This window comes from Numida meleagris, chromosome 2 (genome assembly GCF_002078875.1).
Source record: "Numida meleagris isolate 19003 breed g44 Domestic line chromosome 2, NumMel1.0, whole genome shotgun sequence".
Classification (NCBI taxonomy): domain Eukaryota; kingdom Metazoa; phylum Chordata; class Aves; order Galliformes; family Numididae; genus Numida; species Numida meleagris.
This window is the reverse complement of record NC_034410.1, coordinates 119,735,818-119,755,170: the sequence shown is the minus strand read 5'-3', so window position 1 is coordinate 119,755,170 and position 19,353 is coordinate 119,735,818. Positions and strand designations below refer to the sequence as shown.

The following is a 19,353-nucleotide window of genomic DNA, read 5'->3' as shown; positions in this document are numbered from 1 at the left end:
TGCAAATAACTTTTGAATTTATTGGAAATCCATGTCAATTATGTCAAATGAGAAATATTACATTGCAATGAGATCACTTGAATTAAAAGATCCTGGGAAAACTCATTGGTTTGAAATCTATATAAAAATTCAGTCACCAGATAGAATAAAACACAATAAATAAGATGTCTTTTTTTTTTTTTTAATCTGTGCCTCTTCTTTTTTTGCTGTTGTTGTTCGTTTGTCTGTTTTCTGAACAAATGCTTTATTTAGTCCTTGTAGACACTGGCTTTTCTAGGTCCCAAAATCTGCATTATTTGATAGAACATTGTTTGTTCCAGGCATTTTCGGCTGATTTCATTATCTCATGAGAACTTTTAAGTGTTCTTTGTGTTATACAGCACTGTATTGCCCCCAAAGCCACAATCCTGTCAAGTTTCAAGAACGCACTGTGCAAATTTTAAGTTGCCTCCCGACAAAAGCAGAAGCTCCCATGAATAAGATGGCACTATACTCTTTAATGAAGGTTAAAACATTGGTCTTGAGCCTGTAAAAGTTACATACCTTTCAGCATTTTTAAATAGCAGCAATTACCAGCTTAATGGGTTATTTCCTGAAATAGTCATGGCATTTGATGCCTTTTTCTTTGCTGAAGATGCTCTCCAGGTAACATTCCCAGCCATCAGCAGCACTGCTCTGTCAATAGCAATACCCTCCTTTGTGCAGAAATACTTGTAGAGCATCCTGAACCATTTCAGAGGCACCTGAACCAGGTCTGCACCTGGATACATAACACAAGTCTGTGTTCCACACCTAAGTATCACAAGGAAGTGTCATCTTTGAAGCATTTCGCTGCAGCAAGACTTCTTTGTACACTAGGGCATGAGTTTGAAGTGGTGCACAGCCTGCTGGGACTTAATGTTTCCCCATGGGTTGGGCCTTTACCCTCAGTATCTTCAATGACAGATGAGAGAAGAGCAGCTTTACCCAATTAATAGGACGCCAATGCTGATGAGTGAGTTCCTGGAAAATTCACTGTGCAGCCATGGGTTAGTTATGCTGAGATGGGCGGCTGAAAAATTGCACTCACAAATCGTATCTGTTCACTGTCAAGGTAATGGTTCTTTAACCTGTGTTCATGTATCTTAATATTGAAAGATACGAGGCTGTAGGTCAAATAAAAGACTTGTAAGAATCAGGAAAATGTGAAAAATTCAGTATCTGAGAGTTTAATAGATTGCTTTTTAGTGAACATTTTTTCATGAACTGAGAAGCAGCAAAATACATAACCTGATAGAATACTTTGATGAAGTAAATTGCTGAACATCACCCGATACCGAAAAAATGCATACATTATTCTCATAAAGAGAACTGTATTGCACACACATGTATCTATTTCTCTTGACAAGAATTAACATTTGTGTGTGTATATATAGTATATATCTTATAAATGTGTATATATGTATACACACATATGTATATATATAAATTCCAATTGCTCTCGGCCATAAAATAGTTATATTACAATGGCTAGCTTCAGGTTTGAAGATGACTGTGTAAAATTGCAATTGTTTCTGGTTGAAATACTGAACAATTCGCCTAGATTCCAGCTAACCATGTAGCTGTATGCAAACACTCGGGAGAGGAAAGTAGGAGCAGTCTTTGTTCTCCGCTCGTCTTTGACATTGCTGAAACCAAGCAGGAGTATACTGCAGTGACACCTGGTGTTTAAAATAGAATTATTCCTTGTGTGTGTCGATTTGCTTTTAATTGGATACACTCAAACACTCACAGTTCACCCTGTGTTCCTGTATTGAACTAGAAAATGTTGGAGCTAAAGAGCAAGTTGACATTACTTTGTATAAAAAGCATCTGACAGATTTGTTTCAAAAGCCAAAAATTGTGGGGACATGATCTTTCTTGAATGGCTGTTCTTGCTAGCACTTCAGCTGTCAAGATACTTTATTGCTACTTCTTCTCTGCTGATTATTTCACAAAAGAGATTGACCCTTAATATAACTCATGCAACTGGAATTTCCATGCAGCCTTTGTGGAAGGGCTGATAGGCAAGAACAGAGAACTGCCCGTTCAGACAGAAACCGGGAACCCCGCATCCGTTGCACTGCCAGAAAGGGTATTAGAGCCATGACAGATGCTTCTGAAGTCGTCCTGCTGAAGAGCTCACTGACCAAAGTAGTAAAGAGTTGTACAGTCACAAATGCGACTAACGCGGAATGCAAATCACATCAACAATTAAGGTAATTCAAGATTATTAGGATAAAATAAGATCACAGCAATCATAAGGAGCATTATTATCAAGGATTGCCACAAGATGAAGAAAAATGAAAGATCTGGCAGCAATCTGTATACACTGCCTGACAATTTCTATTATGTAAAAGTTTGTGTGACTTGCTTTGAGCTGCACATTCAAGCTCCACATTAATGTAGTTAATCTTTGAAATCTGGCAAGGACAAAACCCTCAGGCTAGCATTGTATTCTTCATTTGTCACACAAATTCTGTAAGGGTTTGGCTGAGCTGCAAAAGCCATATTATACTGGGAAATGATGAGACGTGAAGTGTCTACCTAGTATCCCACGTCAAGCGGCAGAGCACCGAGATTTCTCTAGCACACACTCAGAGGCAAGCACTCCAGCTAGCATTCAGAGCTCTTTTCCCTCTCTCACCCGCAGCCTATTTCTAGCAGCAAAGGACAAAATAGAAAGGAGCTGTCTCCAGGTCCTGGGATTTCTGAAGGCCAGTCTTACTGGCAAAGATTGAGTCAAGGTGGCATTCAGTACCTCAGCTTTTGCCATGTCCCCTTTAGCAGCAGCCCCATCTTTTCCCTAGTTAAACTGACAGAAGCTGTTTCTGTTGCCATTGACTCTATTAGAGCCATTTAGATTGAATTCCAGTTGAGCTTTGGCGTTCCTAACTTTGTCTCTGCATGCACAGACAATGTCGCAGTGTCCCTGCCAGGCTATCTGTCCCTGCTGTCACTTTCTGTAGGATTCCTTTTTGTGTTTGAGTTTGGCCAGGAACTCCTTGTTCACTCATGCAGGCCTCCTGGCAGTTTTGCCTGATTTCTTGTTCTTGGGAAGCATCACTCCTGAGCTTGGAGCAGGTGATTCTAGAACACCAATCAACTTTCTCAGACTCCTCTTTCCTCCAGGGCCTTATCCCATGGGACTCTGTCAAGCAGATCCCATTCAGCCACCTTACCAAACAAGGGGATTCCTGTGGAAAAGTGGTATTGTGATCTTACTGTCAGTGACTTTGCATGATCAGGTTTGTTGAGTTTGTTTGTTTGTTTGTTTCATTGGCATATTTTTTGTTTTAGGTTGCTTTTGTTTCTGTTTTCCCCTTAAAAAAAAAAAAAAAGATTCTGTGAGTTTTAAGCACAAAAATAGCAAGAAATGGTATAAAGTATATGAAGGTAGTTGTAAATCTGAGATATCTTTCCCTCCAGATTTTGCAGCCTAGATACCACTTAAAGGTTTGGTACGTGACTGAAAGATGGGAATTGCCTCATGTCTGTGATGTGTCTGTAGAGGACAGTGTAATGAGTGCTAAATGGAAAAGGAAGAAGACAAGGATCCTATCCTTAATCCTATCCTTACTAATCTGCAACTAAAATATTCTTCAGGTAGATGAGTGGCAAAAGTCTATTCTCATAGGACATTATAACAGAATGCTTGAGGTTTGTTTCCACAGTTTCCAAATCTCAACTAAGTCTTCCTGGGTTCATGTACAGTGCTTTCCAATGGATCTGGTGTCTGGAGAGCCTCCTAGCTAACCTGCTTCCCCAGCCCGTGTTACCAGAATATACTGTTGACACAATGTAACATGCTCTGAGCTGCCCCAGCCTTGGCGAACACCAAGTCCTGCTCGTTGAGCTTCCTTGGAGCCAAGCAAGCCTATGCGGAAGGAGTTGGTGTGTCTCTGCACCAGCACTGTGGTTAGGCCACAAATTAGGTAATTACCACACATAAAGGAGATAATTATGTGGTTTTATTTGCTTATGTATGTATGTGCGTGTGTCAATGGGGAGGGGAGAATCTAGAGAATCACAAGTTTGATATCATGTAACTTTTCAAAGCTTTCCTTAAGTACTTTTCCACTTTGAATAGCACTGAAAGCCAGGCAACACAAATAATGTCATCTGAAGTGTAGTTAATTCACCTGTTCCTCTATACAAAGCTTTTTCAAAAGAGGAAAAGGAGTGAGAGTGCTATCATACCACACAGAGGTTCTTGCTACTGCTACACTGATTCACCACAGTTTGAGGCAGGTGAGTGAGCAACAGGAATTTTCTTTGGCCAGAATTTCCCTACATCTGCTTGATTTTTTCAATTTATTATTTATTTATTGTGAAGTGCACATACACTGGGTGGGGCTGCTAACTTGGTTGTTCCTGTTCTTGGCTTGAGAGATCCAGTTTGGTAGATCTGGGGCATGTCAGGCTTGAGGCTAAAGCAATGTAAGGGCTTACATATCAGAAAATCACTCCGAATGTGGAAGTGTAATCCAGATCTACTGGTGTTTATCAGCTACTTGGTTAGCTCTAAAAAACCCTCCACAGGGTCCAGATCTTCAGATGCTCTTCCCAAGTGCACCCTGGAGGTGGTATTTTCCTTGTCACATTGGTTTCAGGGTCTCCATGTAGCTTTCCTTATATACTGGGTAAGTAGGTTAGATGTCTAACTCATTAACTGTCATGAGTTTAGATGGCTTTAGTGTACTTTATGTATATGCACCTGTGCAACTTTTCATTTAGTAATAGAGCTAGTGAACAACTTCTGGTCCTGCCCATATTATTGTGAGCAGTATTTGTGCTGTGGGGATGTACCCCTCACTCCACCAAGCATAAAAGATAGCATGAGTTGTCCCAGAGACGATTCTGGACCAACATGGCCATCCAGGGAGACTGCCATGTCTCCTGTCCCAAAGGGGAAGAAGGTGGGTACTGCAGGGTATAAGAAACTATTGCGTGTGCCTGATAGGGTGAAAGAGCTAGGAGGGGAGGAAAAAGGAAGGGAGACAGAACATGGGCATGATTAATTCTTATTTCTAAGATTCCAAAGCTGAATCTATGATTAAAATTCCAGTCTCGCTGTGTTCTGGCAGATATGCAGTGCAGCAAGCATTCTCCATACAAGTCTCCGAGTTCTGGGTGTTTGCGTATGAAGTTCAGAACACTGTTCCGTATTCAATGGCCCTGGCAAGCGTTAAGAGGAAGACTGGCATATATTAAGGAACTCAAAAAGCAGGGAAAGAGAACTGCTGCCAAAACCTCTAAGTTTCACATTCAGTTTCCCTCTGAAACTTAGTTTCTATTGCTGTTCATTAGAACTGTCATTCCTACACCTGGAAAAGCAGAGAGACAAAAGAAAGGGAGAGGATGAAGCTTTTAGTCTTGAACAACTTCTTGCATTCCCATCCCTAGGTTTTTGGTGGTACATTTATAACTGAAGTAAGCATTCAGTATGCTTCCCAACTTGAATTTGGTTTAGGCCATAACAAAGGCTTTTTGGAGATGGTCTTAATCTAAAAAGTGAAAACAATGCTCAGTGTCTCTTAAACAATGTTCTTATTGTTTGTTGAAGTTTGGGGTTTTTTTGTTGTTGTTTTTTTTTTTGTCTTCTGTGGTGCTATTTTGAGTTCTAGCACATCTATTGTATGCAGGCTGAAGAGCGCGCTTTGGTTGTTTACAATTTTGCTTGCATTGCCAGGCTTTTCTTCCATAAAGCATAATTTTGTAGCCAAAGTTAAAAAAAAAACAAGCCACAACATAAATAAACTGAACATGTGGGAGAAGTGTTGGCTCAGCACCCCTCAGATGTCTCCAGCTCTAACACCATCATGAGAGCATGAAACATAACAAACTTCAGGTTGGATTCAAAAACTTCAGTATCTACTGGCATTCAGTGTTAAATGAATTATTGTGTTACTTGTGAAAATCTGGAATTGAAAAGATTTATCTCATTTCAGTGTTGCTGGGTAGGCTCTGGTGGTTGGCTGGATTTCAATCTGGCTCTGCTGAGCTCGCTGTGGTCACAGCTGCTGCTGCCACTGAGATGACTAAGACTGCTGATTTTAGGGCTGGAGGAGACTTTTTGGTTGCAATAGCTAAAAACATTGATCTTCTGGTCAAATCTGTGAACTAATAGTGGATGGAAGTGCTTTGTTCCATTGTGCTTTCACGTGCTCTACAAAAGGTCTCTCTAGCTCATTTGAAGTACACTTGGAAATTCCTGACATTTTTCTGTTGAACTTTACTGGGAGATGATTATTAAGCAGTGTATTGTCTCATGGTGATAGGGGTTCACCAGAGAAACAAGGCAAGATTGAAGTAATGGGGAGTGCCCTTGTTACCACTTCCTCACCCTCAGTGAAGGCTCGGTAGGTGGAGACAGCACAGCACCAGGGCCTCTGCTCAGCCACGTAATCCACCACACACCTCAGGCACCCCCACTGGCCCAGTGGTCTCCTCATCAGACATCACCTCTGCAAGAAAAACAAGATTTAAGAGCCATTATCTGAAGAGTAAAAGGGGGAAAAGTGCAACTGCAGCCCTTCTCCAAGGTTTCCCAGTTCCACAGAAGAGTGAGAACAATGCAGGTCTAGAAGAGAAGAATCTGCCAGGGCTACCAGCACAGGTATCAGTAAACCAGTTGCTCGTGGTGATAGAACTCCCATATATCCCACAGGTGGTCCCCAGGAACTGAACAGAGCGCATAGTGTAGATATGCCGATCTTAAGCTGCTGTTTTCTATCTGCTCCATGACTACAGCTCTAGAGGAGGAAGATTTTAATGTGGCTTACAAGTTTCTCATTGGGATGGACACTATTGTCGCTAAGAGCTGCCCCTCAGATCCACACACAGGCTTCTTCCAGGACAGTTGCTGAATGCTTGGAAGTCACTGCTGCTGGAATGGCCTCCCCTCTGAATCTGAAATGTTCAGGCTGGCCCTAAGAATGGTGAGTAACTCCAATGGTGTTTTGGTAAATTGTGATCAGGAAAGTGGCCACAGGAAGGAAGATCCCTTTCTATTTACCTGTTGTTTAAGAGATGGTTAATAACACTGTTCAGTCTTCTGTTGAACTGGTGTAAAACTGTGTCCAGAACCTGTCTGAGAATTGGCAGTTGTGTATCTTGGGTGGCTGCAATGAAGAGCTCAGCTGCACTTTGACACTTAACATTAGAAAGAATTAGGGCTGCTGCCACTGGGATTTCCCAAATAGAATATGTACATAAGTTATTAGGAACACAGGGAAGATAAATTCAAAACTTTGTCTGCGCGTGTGTTAGATATAGCTGGCTTTGACCTAAAGATGTTCTCTTTAGTTCAAATAGTCAGACTCTTTGGTGCGTGTTTATTCATAACAGTCCAGTTACCTCATGGGGTAACTAATACATGCTGCGATTTACTTTCCACGTGCATTTTTTCACTTCCATGCAAAGCTAAAGAAAATGCCCTGCTTCTAGAGAGGAGGAAGCTTTCCAAGAAGGAACTGCAGTAAATTGCTCAAGGAAGCAACTGGCTTGCCACCCTGACTACTTCAAATTGGAAAACGAAAAGGATTCCTCCTCCTCTTTCTTCTTTACTACTAAGTCTAAAAAAGAGAAACTTCTAACCACAGTGAGATGGTGATTTTAAAAATCTGTCACTGAATCATTTTCCAGTTTTTCAGTTGTAAGAGCTGCCTAACTAGCAGTGACATAGCAAAAGAATTTTATTTCTCCAGGTACTTAACATTTGGGGTGGTTGAAGAATACAGTAGAACTGAGACTAATTTGCTGTGAATGCTGGTGCACTAGACCATGAGGTTGTGTGTCAGTAGAAAGCTGCATGTGACGTGCAGATTATAGGCTATTTTTTATTGTCAAACTCAATCCTTCATTTAAATGAATACGTTGTCAGAACCCTAATTATTTCTGTTAGAAACGCTGCAGCTTGTTAAGAAAGGCATAAAAGTCTTTCTCTGTAAATTCTTGATCATTGCATTACAATTCTGAACCATTTATGAAATATTCTATCATTTAATTTACAGCTTGTTTCTCTCCATGTGGGCTCTGATTACAGAATCATCAATCATTATACAGTATTAGCCCTGTGATGAACCAAGCACTATTTTTTTTTTTTTAGCTTTCCCCCAAAATAATGCCATTAGTTTCTTCCTCATTATCTCCTTTTCCTCCTAATTGCTGACAGGCAAACTGGAAAATCTTTTATTTGATCATCTTGCTCTTCCTCAACAGTGAGAATTTCAGGCAGACTCTGTAACAATCCTTCTGCCTTCATCTAGTGCTATGAAGTTTCACTGACAGGTTTTTAAATTTGGCATTATTAGTAAAATGTTTTGTGCCTCATACCTGATTGTAACTCTGTGTTGAATTCAATCCATAGTACAATTTCAATAAGCACAGCCCTTTGGTGCACATCTATATGCACAAATTTTAGCTTAATTATGCTTTGAGGGAGTAAATGCACCAAAACAAGCCTTTCTCCTGCCACAGCTGGTATCTTCAGCTGGGCCAGCATACCAGAATCTGATCAAGGTGGCTGGAACAAAATTAGAGCTGCTCTGCCTGAGCAGCAGACACCAGGGTCATGCTGCAGGGAAACTGCGGAGTGAAGCACACATCTCTTCAGGTCCAAAAGCCATCTTTTGAACGCTCTCTAATGATGTGTTTATAACTTCTCTTCCATATATTTGTTTTGGTGGATCTAGGTTTTCTGCAAAGTAAGAGCTCTGAACACTTCTACTTTTATTTTTTGAGAAAGTTATTCTAGTAAACTTTGTTAGTTTAATATGGAATTCACTGTGCTCATTCATTTTCTGAAACCAGACTGATCTTTGGAGATTGCTGTTCCCTTGGAGCAACTAAAAGAGAAGCCAACAGCTCCACCTGGGAGTTACATGAGGCTTTCGTAGTCTGCTTGTTTCCAGAGATCTAACTTAGTATTTTTGAAGGGTTTACAATTTTCTCTGTGAAACTCAGAGATAAAATAATACACCTTGTCTTACAAAATTTTGGGAAGGAGAAAGATGCTGATCACCTTTCTTTGAGAAAATTTAATTTTTTTTCTTGCCAGGATCCTGTTTTATTATAAAGATTTGTGCTCAGTGGGTTGACGGAACGTGTGATAAACCTCAATGCAAGATACTGTGTAGCCACATGGTATTTCTTACTAACTTAAATGAAAATAAACCTGAAATTGCAAATATTCCCTCCTCAAAAAAGCTTTACTCCTGGTTCTGCTCTTCTAGATTGCTTCAATTTTCTAGATCTCTTAAACATAAAGCCCTATTTCCTTGAGGAAAATTGTCCTCAAAGTAGGAGATGATAATGGTGATGCCCTGCTCCAGCTGGGGAAAGGGAAATGCACAAATGCAAAATCGTTTCGTACGTAGACCACCACACTGTACCACTGCTACCCATTAGAAAACCTTAAGTGTATGAGTGTTTTGCAGTGAATAGTTTAAAGTAGGGATGAGTTTACCAGTCAGTTTTATTTTTAAATGTAAGCCATCCAGAACCATTGAGCTCTGACTACAGAACAGCACTTTAACTACTAAGTATCTTCATTTCATAAATAAATGCATTTTAAAACTGGGGACTAGAAGGTCTTTAAAACCCAAATGCCCCAGTGGTCGGGAGTCTCCAGAGAACATTAGAGACTAGAAGTATAAACAAAAGCCGCTGTAAGTGGCAGCATACACTGTTTTTCCTACCCATGACTGTAATTGGAAAATTAGAAATCATGATGATGGATACTCTAACGTTTATAAATTTCACTAAATGTACTTTGTGATTACATCATCACAAATAAATTCCCATATCCTTCAGTCATCTTTCTAAGTAGCTCAGAAAATGTTGAGCTACATGTCAGGGGTAAGCAGAAAATTATTTTTTTACGTTGCGGTGGAACTGAGAGAAACCTTTTCAAAAAACAATACTGAAAAAACTATTTGAAGTGAGATGATCGAAGTTGAGAAAGCATTCCTGTCATTAATACATCAGACAGACTTAACAGCTCAATGATGTCTGCAAGTGTTACCTGCTAAAAGCTGAAGAGGTTAATGGAAAAGTTAGTTTGAGAAAATAAACAGGGTGGCTGATCTGATACCTCCTAAGGTTTTACTTTCCCCCACTGTGACCAAATGGGAGATATGGCTACAATGGGATGTGTAACTGGGACCTTCCTCCTTTAAAACAACTTGCCTCTTCCTGTTCAATCAAAGGACAACTTCTGTCAGTCATTCCTTGAGAAAGAAAGTTTTATTTGCTTCTACCCAGAAAAGGGAGGTAACATACAGATATTTGCAATGTGTTCACCTAAAGGAAAATCAAAGAGGTAAAGGAAAGCTGTGTTCAAGGATTAAACGCATGAACAAATGTGTTTATGTATCTCAAAGAGGCAACATATGAAGAAAGAGTTTTGAATTAAAATATTTTTGAAGGGGATGGAGAATCAAGCAGCAATGAAAAGCAGAACTACCAAGGTATTATCCATTCAAAGGCAAGAATATGCATGAAAATGACTACTAAATCCATTGTCACAAATGTCTTTGAGATCAGTGAAGCGGAGATATTTAGTGAGTTGGCATTGCTCAAAACCTACTAATCTCCATGAACAGACTGAGATTCAAAGCAGACCAGAGAGCAACCCTTTGTTAATCATAATAAAGAATTTGCTGTATTCAAATGAAGTTACAGCAAAGTGGATGCGTGCCAGTGCAGCACCAGTGTTCCAAGAGAAAGGCAAGCTAGGAAATTATAGACCCTTCATCTCAATGTCTGCAATTTGCAAAATAAAGAATACAACAGAGGAGTAAGTTTGCAGAATGCATGGGCAAATGGAGAATCATTCTCTGTAATCTAGTTGCAGAAAACTAGTAGGGATAGATGGTGTTGGTTAACTAATCTCCTTTTTTAAACAACTGTGCAACGCTTTTGTTATTAAACTTAAAATACTCATGTGGCACCTAATGCTCTGCGGTAGAAGAGGTTAATTCTCCACCAAAAGCAAAGTCGCTTTTGACTTTCTGCTACTGTAAGAGATAATCTAGATCCTAAGTATTTAAAGTCTGGGTTTGCAGCCAACCAAATTTCCAAGCAGAAAGGGCAATGTGACCACAGACACAGAAGTACAGAAAGAAAATGATCCAAATGTTTTATCAGAAGCTGCATCTTCAGGACATTTATCTAAGTCACAAATAATTACCACCAGCCTCTCATAGAGGGGTATGTTGCCCATTTGATCACCTACTTCTCCTCTGTCCCAGTAAACTCCATGAAAGAGATATGGTCAAGGAAAGATTATATGAGAGAATAAATATTGGAAACAAAATTCTACGTTTCATCAGTTCTGCTTTCCCTCAGTGCCTTAGAGCTACTCTCATTCCAACTGCTTGATACCTCTTAGCCTCCCGATCCTCTTTAGCTGTCCTTCCTCTGTGACTACAGACAGACATCTCTGCTGTTTTGTGTCACTCCACCTCTATGTTGTTTCATTCTTTTTTTTTCTGCTTTGAGACTGTTTACCTAAGCAACATGTTCCAAATGACTAACTCAGCCAAAGCTGAGTAGATGCTTCATTAAGCTGTAGCTCAAGAAAGACTCATTATCTCTCCATCTACACCAGACTTGTTTTCACTTTCTGACCCACCAGAGGCAGGTGGCCTGCAGGGCTGCTGGGCACAGCTCTTCCTTCAGCCGGGCCTCCCTCTGTGCCTCCCACAGCATAGCCTGCAGCAGCAGCTCATTCAAATTCTAAAATAAAAATGTTTATACACAAATAAGTTTGTTCTGTAAACACTGAAAAAGAACCCTTTGTATCTATAACACCTTCCGTACCCGCAAGGTTTCCTTCTTGCCCACACAAATCATTACAATACAACACACCACTACCAGAGGAAGCCAGCAACGCAGGATCCTTCTGGTGGTTCTAAACAGAACGTTGCACTTGAAAAAATAATCAGAGATACCCTATAAAAGTGCTTCAGAATTCCATGTTTTCATTGTATGCGATTGACCCTCCCAGGACTGAGCCAAAGCCCCCCAGCAGCCAGAGAAATCAGCGGGATGCAGCGCGCAGTGTTGGAGCACAGAGGGCTGCAGCACTCCGGGAGCTGAACTTGTCACAGTTGTGACCGTGCTGTACCCTCAGGAAGCGTTACCCCCCCCCAAACCCACAGTGTGTTCCATGTCATGTGCTATGTGCTATGTCTGTAAAACGCCTCGCTACAGGAGTACAAATTGCCCCAATCTGAGGTCATAAATTGAGGTTCCCATTTTTAGCTCAGAAATCACGAGACGTGTGTGAGCTAAGTTTTGGTCGTTGGGTGTATTTGCTGATTGCCGAACTACTTGCTTATATCGAGTTTCCAAAGTTTTTTGTTGTTTTTTTTCCCCGCAGAGGAGGGTTACAAAGGTTCTATTTGGGTGGTTTACTGAAGGAAGCTGAAAGTCTTACACAACCCTGGCTTCATTAACTGGGGCTTTCAGATGTTTATTTATAACCAATTATAAAAGCAACTCCCGCCAACACCGAGCAGGGCTGAGCGGCGGTTCGCCGAGGCGGGGTGCGGTGGGGCCAGGCAGGGCACAGCTCGGCCCCCATCGCCGCCATCGCGTAGGAAATGCGCAGATACATCGTGGGGGCCTGCACCGAGAGAAGGTGGGGGGAGGAGGGCCGGGCCGGCACAGGCGCCTCCGAGGGAGCCCAGGGCTCGGCTCCAAGGCGGGCACGGACGCTCCGGGTGCGCGGTCGCTGCCTGTGCCCGTGGTAGGGCTCCGCCGCCCCGCAGCCGCCGCCATCGCTCAGCAGCGGCGCTGCCGCCTCCCTTCAGCGCGTCCCCCCCCAGCGCGCGGCGGGCGGGAATGGCGGAGCGCGCTGACAGGGCCGCACAAGTTGACGGGCCGCGCTCTGCCGGCGGGAGGAGGAATCTGAGGCAAAAGCCGAACAGGATCGCGGGCGGGAGCATGGATCGAGGGCTACGGGAGCTCGCCGGGCCCTCAGGCAGCCGGGGCAACGGTACGGGCGGCGAGGAGGGGGCACGCGTGCGAAGGGCTCGGAGCGAAGGGCTCGGAGCGGTGCGTGCGGCAGCGGGAGGCTCCGGGCTGCTTCCCAAGCGAGGCGGCTCCGTCCGTGCCTTGGCGTTCCGTGAGGGTGGTGGGTGAGTTGTTAATGGAGGAGGGAGGCAGGAAGAGGTCAGCGAGATTCCCCCAGGGGAACGGGGGCAGTTTGTTCCCGACAGAAGAGGAGGAGATAAGCGGAAGAAACAGGATTTCTGAGTTGTCTTTTCCAGGTTTGTTCCGTTTTGGTTTCAGTTAGGGAAAAACCGGCCATCTAGGCTGTCAGTTTCTCCAAAGAGTGCCGAGGAGCGGCCTGCAAGGAGCACCTCCAGGGCAGCCTCCGTCAGGGAGCTGCAGTGGAAAACAGAACGAGCATTGCTGTCTGAGCCCTGTATCTCGGTGGGGATTGGCAGCAAGTACGGCATACAGCGTGGCCCCAGCTCGCAGAGCGGGCACCCAGCTTTCAGTAAAAAAAAGTAAAGAAGCTGTGTCGTTTGGTGGTGTCCCCCCCAGTTACCTGGCTGTATGGTGTTTCCCTTACATTTTGATTACGATGGAATTTATGTCAAGAGCCTTTGGGGTTAATGTCAGCGTTTATATGCAAGCCAAAAATCTGGAGTGCTGATGTCAAAGCAGAGTATTTATCTCCGAGATTAAGCATTGATGTAAATAAAACTCTACTACCTTAAGATAGTAAGCGGTGCGATCAAAATAAAAGTGTATCTGTTGCTTAATTTATAGGATGGAGTATTTTTATTGGTGACATTGACAGCTATATAATATATTCTCCTTGGTTCTACCAGATTCACAGTGGAGTTTCCATGTAAAAAGTGAGTCTGTAAGTACTGCTTTGTGCAGTTCTGTAATATTTGTGTTTTCCTGAGTGCTCGACCTAATTTGTTCATTCTGAAAGGAGTAGCCAGTTATTTTCTTTGTAATTGCTACCTCTGCAAATTCAGCCTTGACTCTGAGAATCAAGCTGAGATCTTTGACACTTCAGTGAGAAAGAGGAAGTTGACATGCCAATCTTGCAATTTTTAACATATGTTTAATTTAGCGTACATGGGAAGTTCCACCTAGGTTAAGACAATGGCAACACTTATTTAAAACAGTATTTGAATATTATCATCTTTCCTTTTCTATATGCATCCTTTATCTTCTGGTGTAGTTTTAGGGATCATTATTCACACACACTGCTGTTGTGCTTGAGTGAGCACAAACCACTTTAAACTCCCCTAAAAGGTTTTTGTGTAAAATAGCTATACGGATAGAGACATTTCTTTCTCGTATGTGCACAAACATTTGCATGAGAGCCCTATGTTTTCTGTGTTTCTGCTCTCATTTTTTTGCTGTTGTCTTGTGCTGATTTTGTTAAGAAAAAGTGTTTTCTTCCTCTTATTTTTTTTCCCTTTCCTTTGGTGGCCTCTCTGGACTAATTAAGAAGGAAAACGTTAGTCTTTTTTTTTTTTTTTCATATTAGTGGCTGGCCTGTTTTTTTTTTTTTTTCTGGGAAACAAAACGTTTTGAGAGATATAAAAGTGTAAGTTTTGCAAAATTACTTGTTGGAATAGTTAATTATAAAAAACATTGGTGAGGGGGTTTAAAAAAGCCATGCCTTACCGATATTCATTCTCTCACAGTCCAAGGATGGAACATCCAGAATTCCCTTCCATACTGGTAAGATTATTCAGAACTCATAAATGTTTCAGAGCAGTAACTGAGAAAAGCGATGCTTAATAGCTGATGAATTTTGCTGCTTCATTCCAATGCATGGCTGGCACTGGAACCTCCTTCAAGCAGAAAGCATAGCCGTGTCTACAGGGTGGAATTTTACTGCACAACAGCCAGACACAGAAGTGACCTTGTGCTCCCCGCTCAATTGATGATTGGGGCAGAGGGATGTCGCAGAAGCGCTGATTTTCCTCATTGAAGAGGGGGTCAGAAGGTTGCCACCTCTCCTTTCGAGCAGCATCTGGTAGAAAATTTTCTGCCTAATATTGTCAATCATTCCCTTGTTCTTGAAGGTGCCTGACTGTCCTCCCAGCTGGAGTGAGAACTTCAATGATCACTATAAAGCAAAACAAATGCAAAGTTTAGAAAGGGGGTGTGGAGGAGGCAGGTTCCCGAATAAAGAAGTTGGCAGGGTCTCAAATGCCTGGGATTATGAGAGAAGTGGAACACACGTGATTACGTGCTGGTCTGAATACTAAGGCTCAAACAAATAGATTTGTTGCAAACTAAAAAATGAGAAGTAAGTGACTACTTGAGCAGGTTATGTTTTGAAAAATGTGATTAAGTGAGCAGAAAATTGAGAGCTTTTTAGCTCTGATTGGCGCCAGACTTTTTTAAAGGCAAGGGAGTGTAGCACAGTGTTGGTCTGGGGAGGATATGGGAGCAGAGGGGATCTTGCCTCTAGTGATAAAAACTGGCATTCATGGACAAAACTATTCAGAGACTAAAGAAAATAAAATAAACCAAGAAATGCATTCTTTCCTTACGGGGGGAATGGGGGAAAGAAAGGAAGAAGAAAAAAGCAGATGGCCCAGGTGAGGATTATGGGCAGTCCAGCAAAATACACACTGCAGCATATCTGCTTGCTGCTGTCAGCCATGCTCAAGCACACCCTTACCAGTGCCTGTGCGCAGCAATTAGTGCTTGGTGCTGCTGGCAGCTTGCATGCTGACTGATGGCCCTGGTGGAAGCAGTTCTGGGATCAGCAGGTGAGGTGGTCACAGAGCAGTGTTTTCCTGAAGCCTTGAGGAAGAACGTGTGGTTTTCCAAGCAGAATATCCCCAGCTTTGTGTCGTGCAAGCTTTGCTTGCAGGCACTATCAGGGTATAAAGCAGTAAAAGCTAAATAAAACAAAATGTCAAATAGTTTAGTAAATAATTATATGAGAAGAATACTTAGGTGAAAGGTGGACTCTCTAAAATGTATGGAAAAAGTACATATAATAAGAAAACTCCATCAGGCTTTGATCAGTATAGACTAGTTGTATCAGTGCCAGGGAAAATCAGAAGTTTCCTGTGACTAGTGCACAGGGCTGCCCAGTGGATTTACTGGAAGAAGTTAAACGACTGTTATTCAAGACAACCTGAAAGCTGTCGCTGTAATTGACTTCTGCAGATAATTCTAGAAGAACTTCTGGAGGGAGGATACCTATCGATGGAATTGTTTTGCATGGCTTTCTGTAGAGAGATACTCACTACTCCTTTTGGAAATGTGAACTGATTGCTAAGGTTAGAGGCAAGGAAGCATCTGAAACATTTCTGCTGTGTTGGGAAGCTGTATACACAAAGGGAGTGTGAATGTGCACATTACCTTTTAATAAGCTTGGAAATCATTGACGTATACGCAGTTACTGCTGCAGCCAGAGCCTGTAGTTTTGTTAGAGGCGTATTATGCTGTAGTCCGCTCAGTGGATAACTATTTAGCTAAGTGTTGCCATATTATCCTGTGTATCACAAGGATTTTACTAGGTGGCAGGATGTGGCTAGGGGCCAGAATTGTTCAGTAGTTCACCCCAAAAGTGCTAAGACTGAGTCTGAGGGGAAAAAATGTAATGGGCAGCAGCAGGTTTGTGTCTGCCTCTTTCCTATCTGTGAACATAGCAGGGTAAAGATACTGCAGAGTCCCGTGTCTAGGTCTCCCTAACTGTCCTTTGAAAACTTTCTTCATAGTGTAACTCCCGTGGAAAGTGCTGAAAGGGCGATACAGGCTCAGCTTCGGTTCTATTCATGCTGCAAGTCAGACAGGCTGGAAGAAATCGAGCATTTCAGTCATTTCTATCCTTTCTATCAAGTATTGTGTGAGAAGTTACTACCGCTCCAACCTGGCTCGCCTGGGAAGTGCTAGAAGTCTTTTAACCGATCTGTTGTAGAGTTGTCAGCACTGGCTTCTCATTGCACGTGCTAACCCAGCAGGAGTAAAAAGCATTAGCAGCTCAGCTGACTGATCAAAAGTCAGTATTCTCTAAGTCCCTTCTTGGGCTTGCCCTGTCTGCCTGCGCAGTGAACTCTGGACTTCCTTTCCCCTCCTGACCCTTAATGTATTTTGCCTCCAGTTCCCCCACTGGAATTTGGTGCTACTCTTCTCCTTTACTCTGCCCACTGTTTCCAGGGCTCATTTGCAGTCCTGCTGTGCCTTGAGAGAGCTGCAGGACCACCACATGCTGGAGTCCTGGGAGGAAGAGGTGGTGTGCGGGAGGATGGAGCAACCTCTGCAGAAACACCACCTCCAGCAGGCAGGCAGGCAGGACTGGTCTTTCCTTTGTGTCCCAAAGGACTTCCTGAGCCTTTCTCCCTTCTGCAACTATGCTCCCAAAACAGAACCTGGTTAGTAACTGTAGAAACAACTGTTGCTGAACAGACAACTGGAAGGCAGATTGTTGGTTAACAATCCTTGCCTTTGTGCTCAGCCACTAAAACATCTCAGCCAGAGGCATCAGGTCAGCTGTGTCTTGGAGCTAACCTGCCCAGAGGTCTGAGTGCAAAGTGCAGATACAGGCTGACCTGTGAGGTTTCGCTGAAGTTAACAGACATGTTTGTGCAAGCCCAGCTATCTTAGCACTGCTTTCTGCATGAGATTCTATGGGCTCTGTGCTATTACTTGAGGTGTTCCTGCTAGCACGTACAATCCAATTTTCTGATAATGCATTTGATTTATCTGTCATCTCTTATTTTTATTCTGGTTTTGCTACAATTAAAAGATACAAACCTTGGAAAAAACTTAATGAAGTCTTTTAGGATCCAGCCTAGTACATGCCAGGTAAGAGCAAGACCTTCAGTAACACAGTTATAATTTAGATAATTGAACATAGGCTACTGCAGAAGATCACAATTAGATCGTGGTGCTATTCAGATGAGCTGAGGATCTTTGAAATATTTCGAATACTATGAGGTAATGGAATGATTCTGCTTCTAGATATCTATGCATTTGAGGTACAAGCATGAAGGAACTGAGAGTGCCATTTAAAATCGTGGTGGAATTCATGATTTAAGGAAACCTTAAGTGTAATTTTCATATTCAGCATGGAAATAAAGCTCTGAAGTGCTGGCCCTGGTTTTTCTCCACAAGTCTGTCCTTCCAACGGTACCCTCATAAAACCACGACGGACCCGCTCAGCAGGTGCCAAGAAGCTAAGCAGTGACATGGTGGCAGGAAAAGACCGAACACTGCCGTGACAGCTGCAGCCACACGCGAAGCTTTGGGAGGACGGACTGCCACTGGGGCTGGTGGCAGCACACCACAGCTGTGTGCCGCTCTGCGCTGAGGTGGGCAGAGCCGGCACGGTGCAGCTGATAAAGCTGGCAAGCCTCGAAGCGTCACTTTGCGATGTGTGAGGAAAAGCTGTGGGAAAACCAGGTACGGTAGGATTTGCCAGTGATTCTGTCACGGATCTTGTCCAGAAATTCGCGGTCTCTGGAAACCTGGGAAAGCAGCTGTTTTGTGGAGCCAGGTGGAGAAAATTGAAACAACTTCCTTAGTAAGACAGGAACAGTATTTTCATTATTTCTGTAAGAATGGTAACTGTATTATCGAAAATTTCCTGCCTGGAAAGCACTGTCTGTTGTATTCCAAAGTGAATAAAAATCATTATGTTAATTCATCACTGTCAAAAGTAGACTTGGAGGCTGTGTTCCATGCTGGTACATTATTTGTGCATGTGGCACATGAATGTTTCTGTACAGCAGAATGCATGTGGGGACAAGTACTAAACACGGCTCACAAATAGCAAAAAAAATACTCAAAACTTAGTCCAAGAAAAAAAGGTTAGGAAAAGAAAGAGACCATTCTAATTATAAATTAATAGCACGATGTGTCAGTAAGTGGTATGGAAGCCTATAGGAAATGTCAGTTGTTACTGCCGTATCACGAAACTCTCTGTTTTGAAACGGTTTTTTTAAAGTCTCTTTCGTGTCCCAAGGTTCAGTTTCTGCATTTCAGACGTGCTCGGGGAGAGGTGCGCTGCTGTCACTCCTGCCCAGGCCCGAGCTGCCCCAGCCCCGTCCCACACACCGAGGGCTGCCGCTCCCCCCGGCTGCGGGCGGTGCCGGGGCCGGGCCGGGCCGGGCCGGGCCGCAGCAGGTGGGCGGCGGGCGGCTGCGGCGCTCCGCACGGGAACCCGCCCGCGGCTCCGGGCAGCGCGGCCCCGCGGACGGCGGGAATCCAGTCCGGGTTTTGGTGTCGGGGACCGGCGGCGGCGAGGAAGGGCCGGCGGGAGCGGACCCCGCACCGAGCCCGACAGCCGGGCAGGGCAGGGCAGGGCACGGCGGCGGGTGCAGGTGG

General features: G+C 43.2%; 1 protein-coding gene and 1 long non-coding RNA gene across 3 annotated transcripts in view; one reads left to right on the top strand and one right to left on the bottom strand.

Annotated features, from left to right (window-relative positions):
- ZNF704 (zinc finger protein 704) overlaps positions 12,499-19,353 on the top strand; it is a 103,687-nt gene continuing 96,832 nt past the window's right edge. For both annotated transcript variants that reach the window (XR_002434743.1, XM_021385430.1), the window contains exon 1: positions 12,499-13,024. The gene's annotated coding sequence lies outside the window, so the exon portion shown is untranslated. The remainder of the gene's footprint in view (positions 13,025-19,353) is intronic.
- Positions 14,557-19,353, bottom strand: part of LOC110393023 — a 21,622-nt gene continuing 16,825 nt past the window's right edge. Inside the window, exon 2 of the long non-coding RNA XR_002434744.1 lies at positions 14,557-15,917. This is a non-coding gene — a long non-coding RNA (uncharacterized LOC110393023). The remainder of the gene's footprint in view (positions 15,918-19,353) is intronic.